We start from the raw sequence: 13,986 nt of genomic DNA, 5'->3' as shown, positions 1-13,986 counted from the left end.
TTTCCAAACTGCATGTAGCTCCCTCCCGCAAAAAAAAAAGAAAAAAAATTTAAATGACTTTTGATCCCAAAGAGATAGCGAATCCAAGATCTTAACCTGAAGGCAAAGGATGAGCATAAACACAGATGTGCCCCAGTGTACTTTCCTGGGGAGAGGAGCCAAAACCTTCTTCAGCCTTCCAGAGGGGGGTCCACAATGGAAATGATGAAAAAAATCGCCAGTTACTGCAGCCCATAGAATAGCTCACCCAAACCAAATTCCAACAACAAACCCACTTTAACAAAACCATCCAATTTTTTAAATTTACCTAAGTATAGGTAAGGACATCTCAACAAAATTAATCCTCACAACACATCTACTATTTCCATTCCCAAATGGAAAAAAAAAAAAATATGATTCTAGTACTTTGTTACTAGTCAGTAATTTGTTACCAACTGATGTCAATCATTTGTCCAAGGCCACAAAGCGAACAAGAGGGGTTTAAACTCAGGGGAACTGGACGGGTGCTCTTCATAACTGTTTTAACACTGTCCCTTGGTCCTCCCAAGGTAAACACCAAGTATCCGAGCACCCACTCCAACTCAGCTATGCCCAGAAGGCACATTTTTGGCCAACTCTCTTTCCTCCTCTCGTCGCAGCCCTGAAGGATGTGTCCAAACTTCACAGCTACGACAAGTGAGCCTTTCGACTCTAACCAGTCTTGATCTCCTTTATTTATCATCCGAGAGCTACCAAAAGCCTCACAGCCTCCTTCTCCTTCTTCGCCCCGGGCCTCCTTTCTCACCTTCAGTCTCCACAGGCCTCTAGGGTTTTCTAATAAATCCTAAGCCCTTCTTCCAGATCCTCCTGCGATGCGCTCCCCTCCTCCTCTTCCTGATCCCAACAACTCACCCTTCCCCAACTCCTCCTCCTCCTCTTCCCTTCCCGATCCCCCACCTGTCGGTCCACCTCCCCTCCTCCCGGCCCTCTCCCAGCTGCCAGGCTCTGACTTCTTGTCCTAGGACTGTCTTCTCCCCGCTCCCCAAATCCTCCCCCACCCCTAATCCTTTCACCCCTCCCGCGTGAACAGCTCCACTCGCACGCCCCCCTCCACGAACACCGCCTCGGCAGGTCCCATGCTGCAGGCCGTCTGCCCTCGCACCCCCACCTTCCCGAGTCTCCACGCCCACCCAGCCCCGGCCCCTCCTCAGCGCCGACGCGGCGGCCCGCCTCCTTGCCTTCTCTCCGCCGACCAGACTCCCCGCTAGGGCCTCGGCGTCCGGCCGTCAAACAGCGGGTGCCCGGGTCCTGCGGAGGCTGCGGGGCGGGCACCGAGGTTGCGCGGTGCGGGAAGTTTGAACACAGGCCGGCGTAAGGGCGGGGACGGCAGCTCCCGGGCGGCAGAGGCGCGGCGACCCCAGCTCCAGGGTAACGGAGGCGAAGGCCCAGACTGCACTGCGGCGCGGCCGCAGCGAATGGTGCCCGCCCTCGGTCTCCTATTGGTCTCTGTCGCCAAGTGGCCCTTGCTATTGGCTTCAGTGGAACTGGAAGGCGGGACGACGAGTACGGGAGACGGCGGCCATTGGTTGGCCGCTCTAGTTGTAGCGGCGGCCGCGCCGAAGCTCCTCGCAGCGGCCCGGCCTTTTAGGCTGGCGCGCCCGCAGAGCGCGCAGGGCCTTGCGGGGCGGGAGGAGGAGGGCGCAGCGAGGGGTAACGGGGTTCGTGAAGTGAGCTGTAGAAACTGGCGACTGCCTAATTGAACACATTGAAAATTGTCTCGAATCCCTTCTGGAAATCGCTCGGTTTTAAATTGGACAGAAATTATAAACAAATAGCGAGTTACTTTTCGGTCTTAGCACTGAAATTGCCGATTTTCAGGAGGATGTGGACTTAGTGTACCTAGCATTAGCTCCTGCCTCGAGGTCCTGGCGTTCGTAAATGACGAACGCGCCGTGAGTTTGGCTTGAAAGGGATTTTTGAGTTTTGGAACCGGTTTGAGGTGAAGTTTTTTGAAAGGCAACGTCTGTGGTGCATGTCAGTTACCTATTGAGAGCTGCTGTGTGGCATATTTTCCCCTTTAAAAAATTGACAATGCAGTAAATGGCATTAACTGCAGGAGGCACGGAAGATAAGAAAATCCTCTCTTCGGTGAAGGTTATTGTAACCGTTTCTGACCCTTCTGGCTGTCAAGATCCTTTAACACCGTACTCCGCTGTCCTCGCCGTTGTTTGTTTCTCGAGAACTGGCTTTTACCTCCATTCTGCAGAGAATCTAATTCTCGAAGGCAAATGCGCTCTAATCAGTCTTCTGACCGTGAATTCTAGTAATTTCCTTTCTTGCTTGGCCTCGTTTCCCCCACTTTGCACTGTTTCAAAGCGTTCATTTTTATCCTGTCAATAAATTTTACTAAAAGTTACAGACTAACCCACCTAAACAATACCATAAGTAAATGTAATTTTCTGTATGCGCAGGGTATCAGTAGAGGATAGCAATCTGTTAGTGAAAGATAAATTAGGGTGAGTAATCCCTAAAACTGCGCTAAAATAACTTTTCATCCGTTTGCTTAAATCTGCTAATACTCTTCTTTAAAATAGCTCGTTGGTTATTATTGACTCCGGCAGAGTTAATACTATGTAGTTTAATAAACGCATCGGTGGATTACTTTTAAAGGAAGTTGGTATAAAGAGTCAAGAAACATGCTATATTTAGGCGAAAAAACAAACGTCTTTCCCCAAAGAATCAGATGGGGGTTGCTAGCGCTCAAGGACAGGAGAAGGAAACTGACGTTTATTCAGCATTCACAATGTGCTAGGCAGTATCTCATTCCATCTTCATTCATGAGTCCAGACAGGTATTGTTATTCATCTTTATACCTGAGGAAACAGATTCAGGGAGGTTAAAGTAGTAAGTGGTAGGGCCGAGATTCAAGCCTAGGTTGGCTAAATTCCAGGTTTCAAACTTAATGCCTTAATGTGTTTCACCCACAGGTTAATAGAGTTGCTGGAAAGCAAGAAAGTATTTAAAAGGTCGGGATTCTCAAAAAAATTGTGTAATTGTATGTAACACATTTTCAAGATCTTTACAATGTGCAGTTTTATTCACTCCATCATATTTGGAATAACAGTGACTATCAATTTGTTTGACCTTGAAAAAGCACCGAAAGAATTTGTAAACCTACAGAAGTAAAAACCAGTTTATTGAACTAATTTTTAAAAGGTAACCCCAAAATATAAGATAATTTCAAATGTTTTTATATTATTTTATCTGGTTTTAATATAATCTTTTTTGATAGGATTAGAATTTTCTGAGATTATACCATTTGTCATTTCCTTTCACTGTATACTACATAGGATTCTGCTTTTCAGAAAAAAGGAAACAAAGCTAACAAAACTACATTTGTATATTTCTGCCACTTGAAATTATATTTAATAGGAATCAGGCTTCTTATTGTTTTTAAATATATTTTTGAAAGAAATTATACTAATAATCATTAAGAACTTTGGACTTTTATTTTTAATATTCCTGGGCTTACCTTGATATTGCAATATCTCCAGATTTGTTATATTGCTAACTGCATGTTCATTTCCTGCAGAACTTTTTTTTTTCCTGCAGGACTTTGATTGCCTTGTTTAATGCTATGTGGAGATTATGCAGATATTAATTAAAATCTTCCTAGAAATGCTTACCAATAGAATTATTCCCATTTTTCATATGGGGAAACTAAAGAGCTTGAACAATTTGTTAGAAGTTTCATAAAATTAATAGGCAGAGTAATAAGTTGACTTTCTAACTGTAGACAGTTAGAATGTAACTATCATTTAAAAGGGGCATATATAAATAATCATATCTTGAAAACACACCAATATAATTATCCTTAGCTAAAGTTCAATTGTCCATTTAATACCACTCTTAAAAAAAAGCACTGTCACAAATTTATATATTTTACCTAAATATGTGATCAGTAATACAAAATTCAAAAGTTTTAAATCTAACTTCTTGGTGTCCGTATTTTAAATTTTAAATTTATTAATAAATTCCAGGTAAATCGTAAGTTGTCAGCATATAATATTAACTTTTAAACAATATCTAATATGCTAAGTATTTAAAGACATTGAATGGCTTAGGAAAACTTGAGCTGGGTGTAAAGAGCAGTAAAATTGGAGACAGAAAGTGGTCTGCTCTTATAGAAACAAGTTTAGTCTAGTTGATTGTTATTATTTGCCTTTGCAGTACAGAAAGCTGACACCCTTTGATTTTTGCTTTGTTTAGCTAGAGGATAAATCTTTTTTGATCACTTGAAATTTACAAGTTAATTATTTTGTTAGTGGAAAAAGAAATAAAACTATTGAGATGTTTACTAATATTTTTCTTCTTTCATAACTGGTGGGTAAATCATTAATAGTTTCTCCATTTCACGCAGTTTATTAGAATTTGGTGGGCTTTTGCTTTTGTTTTGCATAAAAAGAACTAGACCAAAAGTTGGTTTAAGCTAGTTTTTAATACATGTTTTCAGATTTTCTTACTCCACAATTACATCTTTAAGTAAATTGACCTACAGATCAAATACTATCTCCAAAGCAATAGGTATAGCATTGAAAGAAACCATAATTCTGTTTGTATTCACATTATTAGATTTAAAAGAGAGTGTCAATACAATTTCCTTAGTAGAAAATTGCCTGTTCTTAACCGAAGATAATCCACAGGAGATTCTGTTAAAATCAGTGACTATGTTTTTAATTAACAATAAATATTCTAGGTAAAGAAAAAAGTGTTTTTACTACTTTGGAGTTGTAGCATAATAAAATAGCCAGCTATTTCTCCAGTGAAAACAGGAAAATGCCACAACAGAATTGCAATGGAAAATTTCTAAGTTAAAAACCTTCGTTCATTCATGAAATACATATTGAGTACTTATTAGGTACTCGTGGGAAATACAGAGATGAAAAATGAAGTCCTTGTCTTCTAGCTGCTCACTGTCTAATGAACAAGAGTGATAAGTTTCTCTGATCGCAGCTACTGTGTAATAAGGGCAATTATAAAGGTATGCCTGGGGTGCTAAGGGGACTTGGAGGAGTGGCTCTTAACTCAGCCTGGTGGCCCAGATATGCTTCCCACAGGAAGTAACTCTTGAACTGGAGTTTATGTTACGTAAAAGCTAACCAGAGTGGGAAGACATATGAGGTAGAAACAAATCAGGACACACCCAGGCATTAGAGAGTCAGGGCAAGTTGTTTAGTAAGATGTGATGGGGGGAAGACATGATGGGCAAAGGTGGGGGCACACTGGGAGAGGGAGTGGCAGAGATATGGCCAGAGGGGAGTTCAAATGCCTTTTTCAGAAGCTTATATTTAGGGGCCAGCCCAGTGGTGCAAGCGGTTAAGTGCAGGCACTCAGCTGCAGTGGCCCGGGGTTTGCCGGTTCAGATCTCAGGCATGCACCGACACACCGCTTGGCAAGCCATGCTGTGGTGGCGTCCCATATAAAGTGGAGGAAGATGGGGGTGGATGTTAGCCCAGGGCCAGTCTTCGTCAGCAAAAAAAAAAAAAAGAGGAGGATGGGCAGATGTTAGCTCAGGGCAGAGCTTCCTCAAAAAAAAAAAAAAAAACAGCAGAAGCTTATATATAATCCCAAAAACCATAAGTAGTGACTAATGAATTTTTGAACAGAGGACTGATATGATTTGATCTGCATTTTAGAAAGATTATCCCACTGGATCATGCAGGCTGAGACTAGAAGCTGAAAGGTCAGCAAAGACCTTCAGGAAGGGACTAGTAACATGGGCAAGAAATGAGGAAGGCCTGAATCAACTAAAATCAACTGAGCACCTTCTATTCCTGGCCCTGAGCTAATAGTTTTACATACTCGTTTTAATTCTTGCTACAACCCATTTTCATCCTTACTACAACTCTTTGATGTAGTAGTATTTTTATTATTATTTCTTTATTACAAGTGAAGGCTGGGGCTGGAAGAGGCTAAGTGCTTAGCCAAGGTTACAGTTAGGAAATCGAGGACTAGGGATTTAAACCCTTGTCTCTCTGCCTCCAGGACCTGAGCTTTCTACTACCTGTTTTTCAAACCGTGGTTGTAACTCATTAATGAATCATCAAATCAGTTTATGGTTTATGACCACCTTTTTTAATAGAGAACAGAAAATATCAGCATATATTGCATAAAAAGAAAGATAAGTATCTTTCTTATTTTAAGATAAGGATAAGGATAAAAAGAAATTTTGTGAAACTTTTGTTTCAGTTATTTTTATATAGATGTAATATGTATTATTTTACTATGGCTCAAAGTAAAAAAGTTTGAAAATGGCTGTACTATGTTATACTGCAATCTAGTGAGGAGAGAAATAAAACGGATATGTACTACCAGTGTCACAAGACTGGGTGACCGATTGTATGTGGGAGTTTGATGGCGGAAGAAGGCGCCTCGGTTGACCCCAAATTCCTGGCTAAGACACTTGGCACCCTTCAGAAAGACAGTGACTACAGAAGTGCAAGTGTGATATGAAGGACAGTAATGAGTAGTTTGGGGACTATGTTTGAGGTATCTATGGGACATCCAGGTGAAAATGCAGATGGCATTTCTTAAGAAGTTAAACATATGTTTCTGACATGACCTAGTAATTTCACTCCAAGGTATTTACACAGGAGGAAAAAAGTATATATACAAAAAATACTTAACAGTGTTTATAGCAGCTTTATTCCTACTAGGCCAAACAGGAAAAACTCAAAGATCTATTGGCATGAGAATAAATTTTTAAAATATAGTATATACTTACAATGTAATGCTGGTCATTAATAGAATTAACTACTGATCAACATGGATGAATTTCAAAGACACGATGTTGAACAAAAGAAGTCAGAAAAGAATATATTCTTTATATTTCCATTAATAATCAGTTCAAAAACAGGCAAAGTTAATCTATACTGGTGAAAATCAGAACGATCGACAATGGGGATAGGGTAGGGATTGACTAGAAGGAAAGGAAAGAGATTTTTAGAGTGATATAAATGTACTATATCTTGACTGAGGGGGTAGTTAAAAGAGTGTTTCCTTTATAAAATTCATCAAAATTTATACTTAAGATAGGTGGTTTTCAGTCTATGTGAACTTTATCTCAATTTTTTTAAATGGCTTAGTGAAAGAAAGTTTGAATTGTGTTATATAATAGAAAAATCTAGAAGTAGACCTGGTTCCAAATATGGTTGGATCCAAGTGCTCATAGTTATTAAATTTTGTTTCCTCTTTATCTCTTGCATGTACTTTTCTATGTGTTGGTTTTATATCAGGCAGGCTTTCCCTGCCAGGTATTAACCACTGAAGCTCCAAACTTACATTCTATTCACCTAGCAACCCCATTGGAAAAAGAACACCTCTTTTCTGATTGGTCCAGCAGAAATCCTGGTATTAACTCTGATTGCTCATACCTGAAAAAGAACTAATTACTGTGGCCAAGTGGTTGCTTGGGGTGGGGGAGGGGGAAAGGGTATGATCAAGTCACCTGAATTTTCATGTTCTCCCAGAGGCGCTGAGAGACATGGTCCTCCAAAGGAAAACTGCAATGCTGTTTTAGAAGGAGGAATATTGGACAAAACCAATAGATGTCCCCAAAAGTGGTGATGATAATTTTAGTCAAAAGGTTCATAGACAAGTCTGGTATACTTGTTTTTTAAATTCATTTAAGAAAAACACATGTAATTCTAAGTTCCCTAGTCTGTAAATACAGATAAGATCAACCAAATTTTGTTGTCTTTTGACCCCCTCTGCTTTATAGTACCTCCACTGTCAAAAGACTTCCCCACCAACAATTTCTTGGACTTCCAGAGTGTCTCATACTTACAAACTCATCTGCCTTCACTGGTGACCCTTGCTAGGAAAGACAGCAGGACTGCTGCTCTGTCACGCAATAGTCTATCGCATTTCTTTCCAGAACCCAGCAGTTTCCATTGGTGGCTGTCACTGACTCACTTAGTACCACCACTTATGCCAAAGTTGGACTGGAATAGTGCCAGTTAGATGCTTATTGTTCTCAGATCCTAGCCTGCCTTTCTATATTCTATTATGTGATGCTGGGGCTAGAACTTAGCAAACTACATTTCCCAGACTCCCTTGCTGGTTGGCTCACTGTTAGGGTCTGCCAAAAGGAGGCATTAGGGAAAGGTTGGAAGGTGGGGTTTGGGGAGAAAGAAGTTCCTTCTTGATGTCCCTGTTCCTGTCACTATTACTCCAGCAGCAAGAGTTGGCTCTAGTCTAACATGTCTTATGCTGCTTCTGGAACTAGATTCCTAGAGCTATCCCCTAGGGGTGTAGACCCAGCCCTGTGGGGACTTTTCTCTGAGTTCCTAGGTTCCAGTGACCCCACCTCTATTCTTTTGTTCCTTTAACCATGCAGGTTAACTGCTTGCTGCAGTTACAAATGTCTGGGTTATCTCAGTGTTCCCTTTGCGATCTTTCAGTCTTTCAACACTTATGTACCAATGCCCTATATTAAATGCCCTCTGTTGAAACCTAGTGTTGTTTCTGTTTTCCCAACAGCATCCTGACTGAACTAGTATCCTACAGCCAAATTTTGGAGGTGAGGGTGAAATGCCCCCTTCCTATGTGTTACTCTGTGAGATGGGTCCCAGTGAATTGTTACTTGCTGAATGTTTAGCATTGGACTGAATGTTTGTGTCCCCTAAAATTCTTATGTTAAAATCTAATCCCCAACGTGATAGTATTAGGAGGTGGGGCCTTTGGGAGGTAATTAGGTCATGAGGGTGGAGCTCTCAGGAACGGATTAGTGCCCTTATAAGAAGAGGCCAGAAAGCTAGCTCTCTGCTCTCCGCGCTATGTGAGGATACTACAAGAAGACAGCAATCTGAAAACCAGGAAGTGGGTCCTCTCACCAGATAAGCAGCATAAGACATGTTAGACTAAAGCCAACTCTTGCTGCTGGAGTAATAGTGACAGGAACAGGGACATCAAGAAGGAACTTCTTTCTCCCCAAACCCCACCTTCCAGTCTATGCTATTTCTCCCCAAACCCCACAGTCCAGTCTATGCTATTTTTGTTATAGCAGCCTGAACTGATGAAGACACTTGTTATGCCCAGATGTTTTATATAATTTAGTGAAACAGTGCTTTCATTTCTCATGCCTTATGACACAAACACAGTAGAGAGCTGGTCTGTGATGGATTTGAGTAACACACTGTGCTATATAGACAGACACTATCTTCTCTGACAGCTCTTGATCGAGATAGCTGTGCTTGACTCTTTTCCCCCTGGAAAAGTTCTTTCCCAGGAGGATTCTGAGGTCTGTGGCTCAAGCTGAGATCCTCACTGCATGGAGTAGCATCTACAGTCCATATGGCTCAGGACTGAGGCTGATGCATTGATGGACTCAGCGCCCACACAGAATATAAATGAGAAGACAATGAATGTGCTCATTACCAGGTTTGTAGCCTACACTGTTACTTTACCTCCTCCTCGACTCCCCCCAGAAACATGAACAACAGCAAAAGGGAAAACTCCACAAAACTTTTACCATCTTCCAGGGAGCAACTAAAATAAGAGATGACCAAACAAGTATTGAAATGCCTTGGAGTAAGATCTTATATTTGTATAGCATTTTGCAGAGCACTTTCACAAAGATTATCTCATTTGATTTTAAAACAACCCTGAGAAATAGGAAGGGCAGATATTTTCCACTTATTGTGGACACACTGTCCACATTATTGTTTTGTAGTAAGACTTGGACACTGTATAATTTACAGTTACAACACATCTCAATTCAGACCAGCCACATTTCAAGTCACATGTGGATTATGGCTACCCTACTGGACAACATAGGGTTAGATTATTTATTATTTAGAGTCGTATAATAGAAAGTAGTGGTCCCAGGTAGCCAAGCTTTTGAAAAAGGGAAATAATGGTCTGGAAACCTAGAAACCTGAATTCCAGACATGACTCTGCCCCTTACTGGTTGTGGGATAGTGGATAAGGCATTCTTCTTTAAAGCTTGCCTTCTAGTTTGTTAAACAAAGCAAATGGCATTAATCAGATGTCTTTACTTACTTCCCCACCCCCCACAGCCGAAGACTTTCCTCCAAAGGAATCTTGCATGGAAGCCCAATATTTAAAACATAGGAAGCATATTTAAAACATAAAAGCTGCTTCTCCATTGAAGAGGGCATGGCAGTGGGGAGGGGAGATGGCACACATGGATTACAACCTGTTTAGTGTGTATACGTGTTTGTGCACACACACAGGCATCATCTGAGGGGGTTCTGATGAACCCTTAGGGCATATTTGAAAACCCTTGGAAGAAATCATCTCTAGGATCCTTCTCATTTTAAAAACGTCTATAATTCAGTAGATACAAGTCCTCAGGCGTGGTTGACTCTCAGTCAGTGGTTAGTTCAAGATTTAACCCAGAAAGAGTACTATTCTAAGTACAGTACTGTTCACAGACATCAGTGTATTGGTGTTTGACTCACATTTTTAGTTTCAGAGAATCATCAATTTTTATAAATGGAAAGGGCTCTTTAAGATCAATTATTCAAGTGGTTTTCTGATTTTTTTCCCTTAGTAACAGAAGCTTCTCTTCAAACAGTACCTTACACAGAAATCTAAAATACTGTATGATGTAGTCAGGGCGGCCCTGCAAAGTTGAAGTTTTAAGATGTAAGGAGACAGAATCCTAACAGCTCAGCACCTCCCAAATCCCCCTTCCAGAGCAGCCCGGAAGAATCCTCTCTCAAATCACCAAGGCAAACCAACGCACAATTTTACCAACCAGAGTTTAAGCCCAGCTCCAACCCTTTCACCGCATGAGTAAACGCAGGCCGAGTGAGCTGCTCCCAGTCCCACCACTAGTTGGTGTCGGAGCTGACAGAGAACCCAGTTCCTGATATGCTAGAGCTCCTTGGTGCTAGCTCACAAGAGCCAATTGTTACATTTCCAGAAATTCTGCAAGCCAGCTGACATCATGTTGGTAGCTGGAAATAAGCCCTGGTGAAAATATTTACAGCATAGAAATCAGCAAATAGTTTAAATCAAGGCTTTCCCTGGAGAGCCGGTTGTTAAACCCCACCAGCACACCTGTGAGCCCAGTGTCCGAGTCCCGGTCTTCACAACGCCACAGGCTGAGAACAGATGCACTGCCTTTTAATAGGAAACACAATTTTAAGTTAATAAAAATTTAAAATAAACTCAAGTAAAAATTGTGCTTGTACATGAAGAACTTAATACCTAAAACAGCAATTTTTCTCAATATTTACCACTTGCTATTGTTCTGTGGGTACTGGTTCCTTTGATCCTTTCAAGCTGTTCCTTAGAGTCTTCAGCGACTTTGGGGATTGATTATAACATTAGGTGAGCCAGGCAGATCTAAGCTTTAGAACATTAGTTAAAATTCCAGCCTAAACATAAAATAAACAGAACATGAGAGAAACTATCGAAACTGCCGTTGGAGTAGCGAATGGTCTGGGACACGTTTTCTCTCAATCTCCCTCTGGTGCTATTTCCGGCTAAGACGGTATTAGAAGGTCCGCGTAAACAACTGCAGGTCTCCCGGCTCCTCGGCTGGCCTCGTGCCCGCTCGGTTGTACCCTCCCAACTGAACTTCTGATCACACCCCCACAGCACGCCTCGCAGGGCCTCTCCCTCCTCCCTCCGCCTCCCTCCCGTCCTGCGCGGCGCGGCCGGGCTCTCGCCGGCCTGTGTGGGCATGCCTGTGACGTCAGACGCTCGCGCTCCAGCGGGCCTTTTGTATCCATGGTGACGGATGAACAATAAGCCGCTTTGCAGTGTTTTGGACTTTAATCCATGAAAATGATGCATGCTTTATTACTCAGGTGACTTTCCCCCCCACTTCTTTCAGATCACTGAAATCTTGAGTTATTAAGGAGAAAGTAACACGCTTCTTTTCCTTTCTTTCCTTTTTTTTTAACCTTTGATGCTTTGGTAAATTCAAATAATCTTTGATCTCAGCTCCTGAAATTTTTTTCTTGATCATTAAATCAATAGGAAAATAATTTCAGAAATATGATTCCAAAGGAAAAGAAATTATAAAAGATGTTATTTAAAGTGCCTCCTCCGGGGCTGGCCCAGTGGCGCAAGCGGTTAAGTGCCCACCCAGGCCGGTTGGGATCCCCAGCGCTCACTGATGCACTGCTTCTCAAGCCATGCTGTGGGGGCGTCCCATATAAAATGGGGGAAGATGGGTATGGACGTTAGCCCAGGGCCTGTCTTCCTCAGCAAAAAAAAAAAAGAGGAGGATTGGCAGATGTTAGCTCAAGGCCCATCTTCCTCATAAAAAAAATAAAGTGCCTTCTCACTACATGTATGTAAGTAACTTGTATTAGGCTAAGTAAAGCATGGAGGACCCACCTAACAGGAGGGAAAACATGACAGAAACTGTAAAACATTTACAAAGTAGTGCTGCTCAAAATGTTGGCCACTTAGCACTACTGGTACCTGAAATCGCCTTGGTGGTCTTCTAACAGCTAGAACTTAAGTTAGCATGAGGGAAAGGAAGCAATATCACTAGTCTCTAAGAATGCCTTCTGGCCTGCATGTAGCCTAGATAATTAAGCACATTTTGCTTTTGCAAAATACATGATCTGCTAGTTCTATGACTCTTGCTTACATGTATCTCCTCAGCTGTGATAAGATAACTTTGTTCTTTGAGTTCCCCAGGAACATGACAACCTCCAGAGAGAAAAACTCTGTGTTGGCACCCATCAGGAATGACAGAAGAAAGAGGTAATGAGGTGCCTTGAAGTCCGCCACACCAGATGGTTGATATTCCTAAACCCCCTCCTTCTCTGCCCGTTTCCCCTATATAGCTGCCTCAAGATTCTGTATGATTTTAAGACAGTTCTTTAGGACACTAATCTGCCATCTTCTGATTATACTGGCTAGTATTATAAGCTTTCCTTTCTCAACCACCAATTTGTTTGCAATTGATTGGCACCAGACTGCAGTGAGCAGAACGAGCCCCTATAGATATAGTATTGAATAAGTGGCTTCAAATATTTCTGAATTCAGGAAAGAGAAAATAGCAGACTGGTGGTTGTCTTTAGCACCTTGCTAATACTTGCTAATCATTTTTTAAAAAAAAACAAGAGCAGACTTTTTGTACACAACCTTTGCATGCAATAGTTTTTAGCTAAAATGTTATAACTATGTTTAAATTCTATCAATTTTCATAGTTTTCTTCCATTTATAAGTGACACTGACTTTCTAGTGATTGTAAAGTTTCCTTATATTAAAAAAATGATGTAATCAATATTATAAGTGGTACAAACAAATAGCAAAAGTCATAAAGGTAGTAGTCATGGGAATCTCAGTACTCTACAGTTGTGCTACAGTCAACAGCCAAGATCCTGCCTCTTTTTCTGAGGTGAGGGGGCATTCATTTATACACTTTTCTTAAGTTAACTATTATCTCTCTTATTTTCCTACTTCAAAAGTCTGGACACTTAATGATCAGTGTATCCAGAGGTGAGTAAGCCTTGGGAAAAACATTAATATTATATGAAATATCTAGAATAGGCAAGCTCATAGAGACAAAAAGTAGAAAAGAGGTATCCAGAGACTGGAGAGAGAGAGGAATGGGGAGTTATTGTCTAATGGATACAGAATTGGGATGATGAAAACATTCTGGAAATGAATAGGGGTGATGGTTATACAACCTTTTGAATGTACTTAATGTCACTGAATTGTACACTTAGAATGGTTAAAACGATCAATTTTATGCATATTTATGTATAGTTTACCACAATTTTTTAAAGTATTGCAAATTTATGGCTGTTGTTATCCTTGGTGAAAGAAGTTTTAGTGAATTGACATAGGCAGAAGCTAGTGATGGGGCACATTCTGGCATGAGAGTTTAGTGAAGCTGACATGCACAGGATACCTTTCCCGAAAATTCAGGGGATGTGTGGCAAGTCTGCGCTATGGCCGACTATCATAACCATGCAGTTCACTATATTGGATCCTGAGACAAGAACAAAG

General features: G+C 41.2%; 1 protein-coding gene and 1 long non-coding RNA gene across 2 annotated transcripts in view; both read right to left on the bottom strand.

Annotated features, from left to right (window-relative positions):
* The window catches only part of LCA5 (lebercilin LCA5), a 62,818-nt gene extending 61,962 nt beyond the window's left edge, over nucleotides 1-856 (bottom strand). Inside the window, exon 1 of the mRNA XM_058566733.1 lies at nucleotides 785-856. The gene's annotated coding sequence lies outside the window, so the exon portion shown is untranslated. The remainder of the gene's footprint in view (nucleotides 1-784) is intronic.
* A 732-nt stretch (nucleotides 857-1,588) lies between these two features.
* On the bottom strand, nucleotides 1,589-11,550 carry LOC131420578 (uncharacterized). Its single transcript, XR_009223570.1, has 3 exons — nucleotides 11,247-11,550; nucleotides 11,068-11,130; nucleotides 1,589-2,852 (listed from the first exon to the last, which is right to left on the bottom strand). It is a non-coding gene; the product is annotated as an uncharacterized LOC131420578 (long non-coding RNA).
* Between the last annotated feature and the right edge of the window lie 2,436 nt (nucleotides 11,551-13,986).

This window comes from Diceros bicornis, chromosome 23 (assembly GCF_020826845.1).
Source record: "Diceros bicornis minor isolate mBicDic1 chromosome 23, mDicBic1.mat.cur, whole genome shotgun sequence".
In the NCBI taxonomy this organism is placed as follows: domain Eukaryota; kingdom Metazoa; phylum Chordata; class Mammalia; order Perissodactyla; family Rhinocerotidae; genus Diceros; species Diceros bicornis.
Note: the sequence above shows the minus strand (reverse complement) of the source record. Positions and strands in the feature narration are given on the sequence as shown.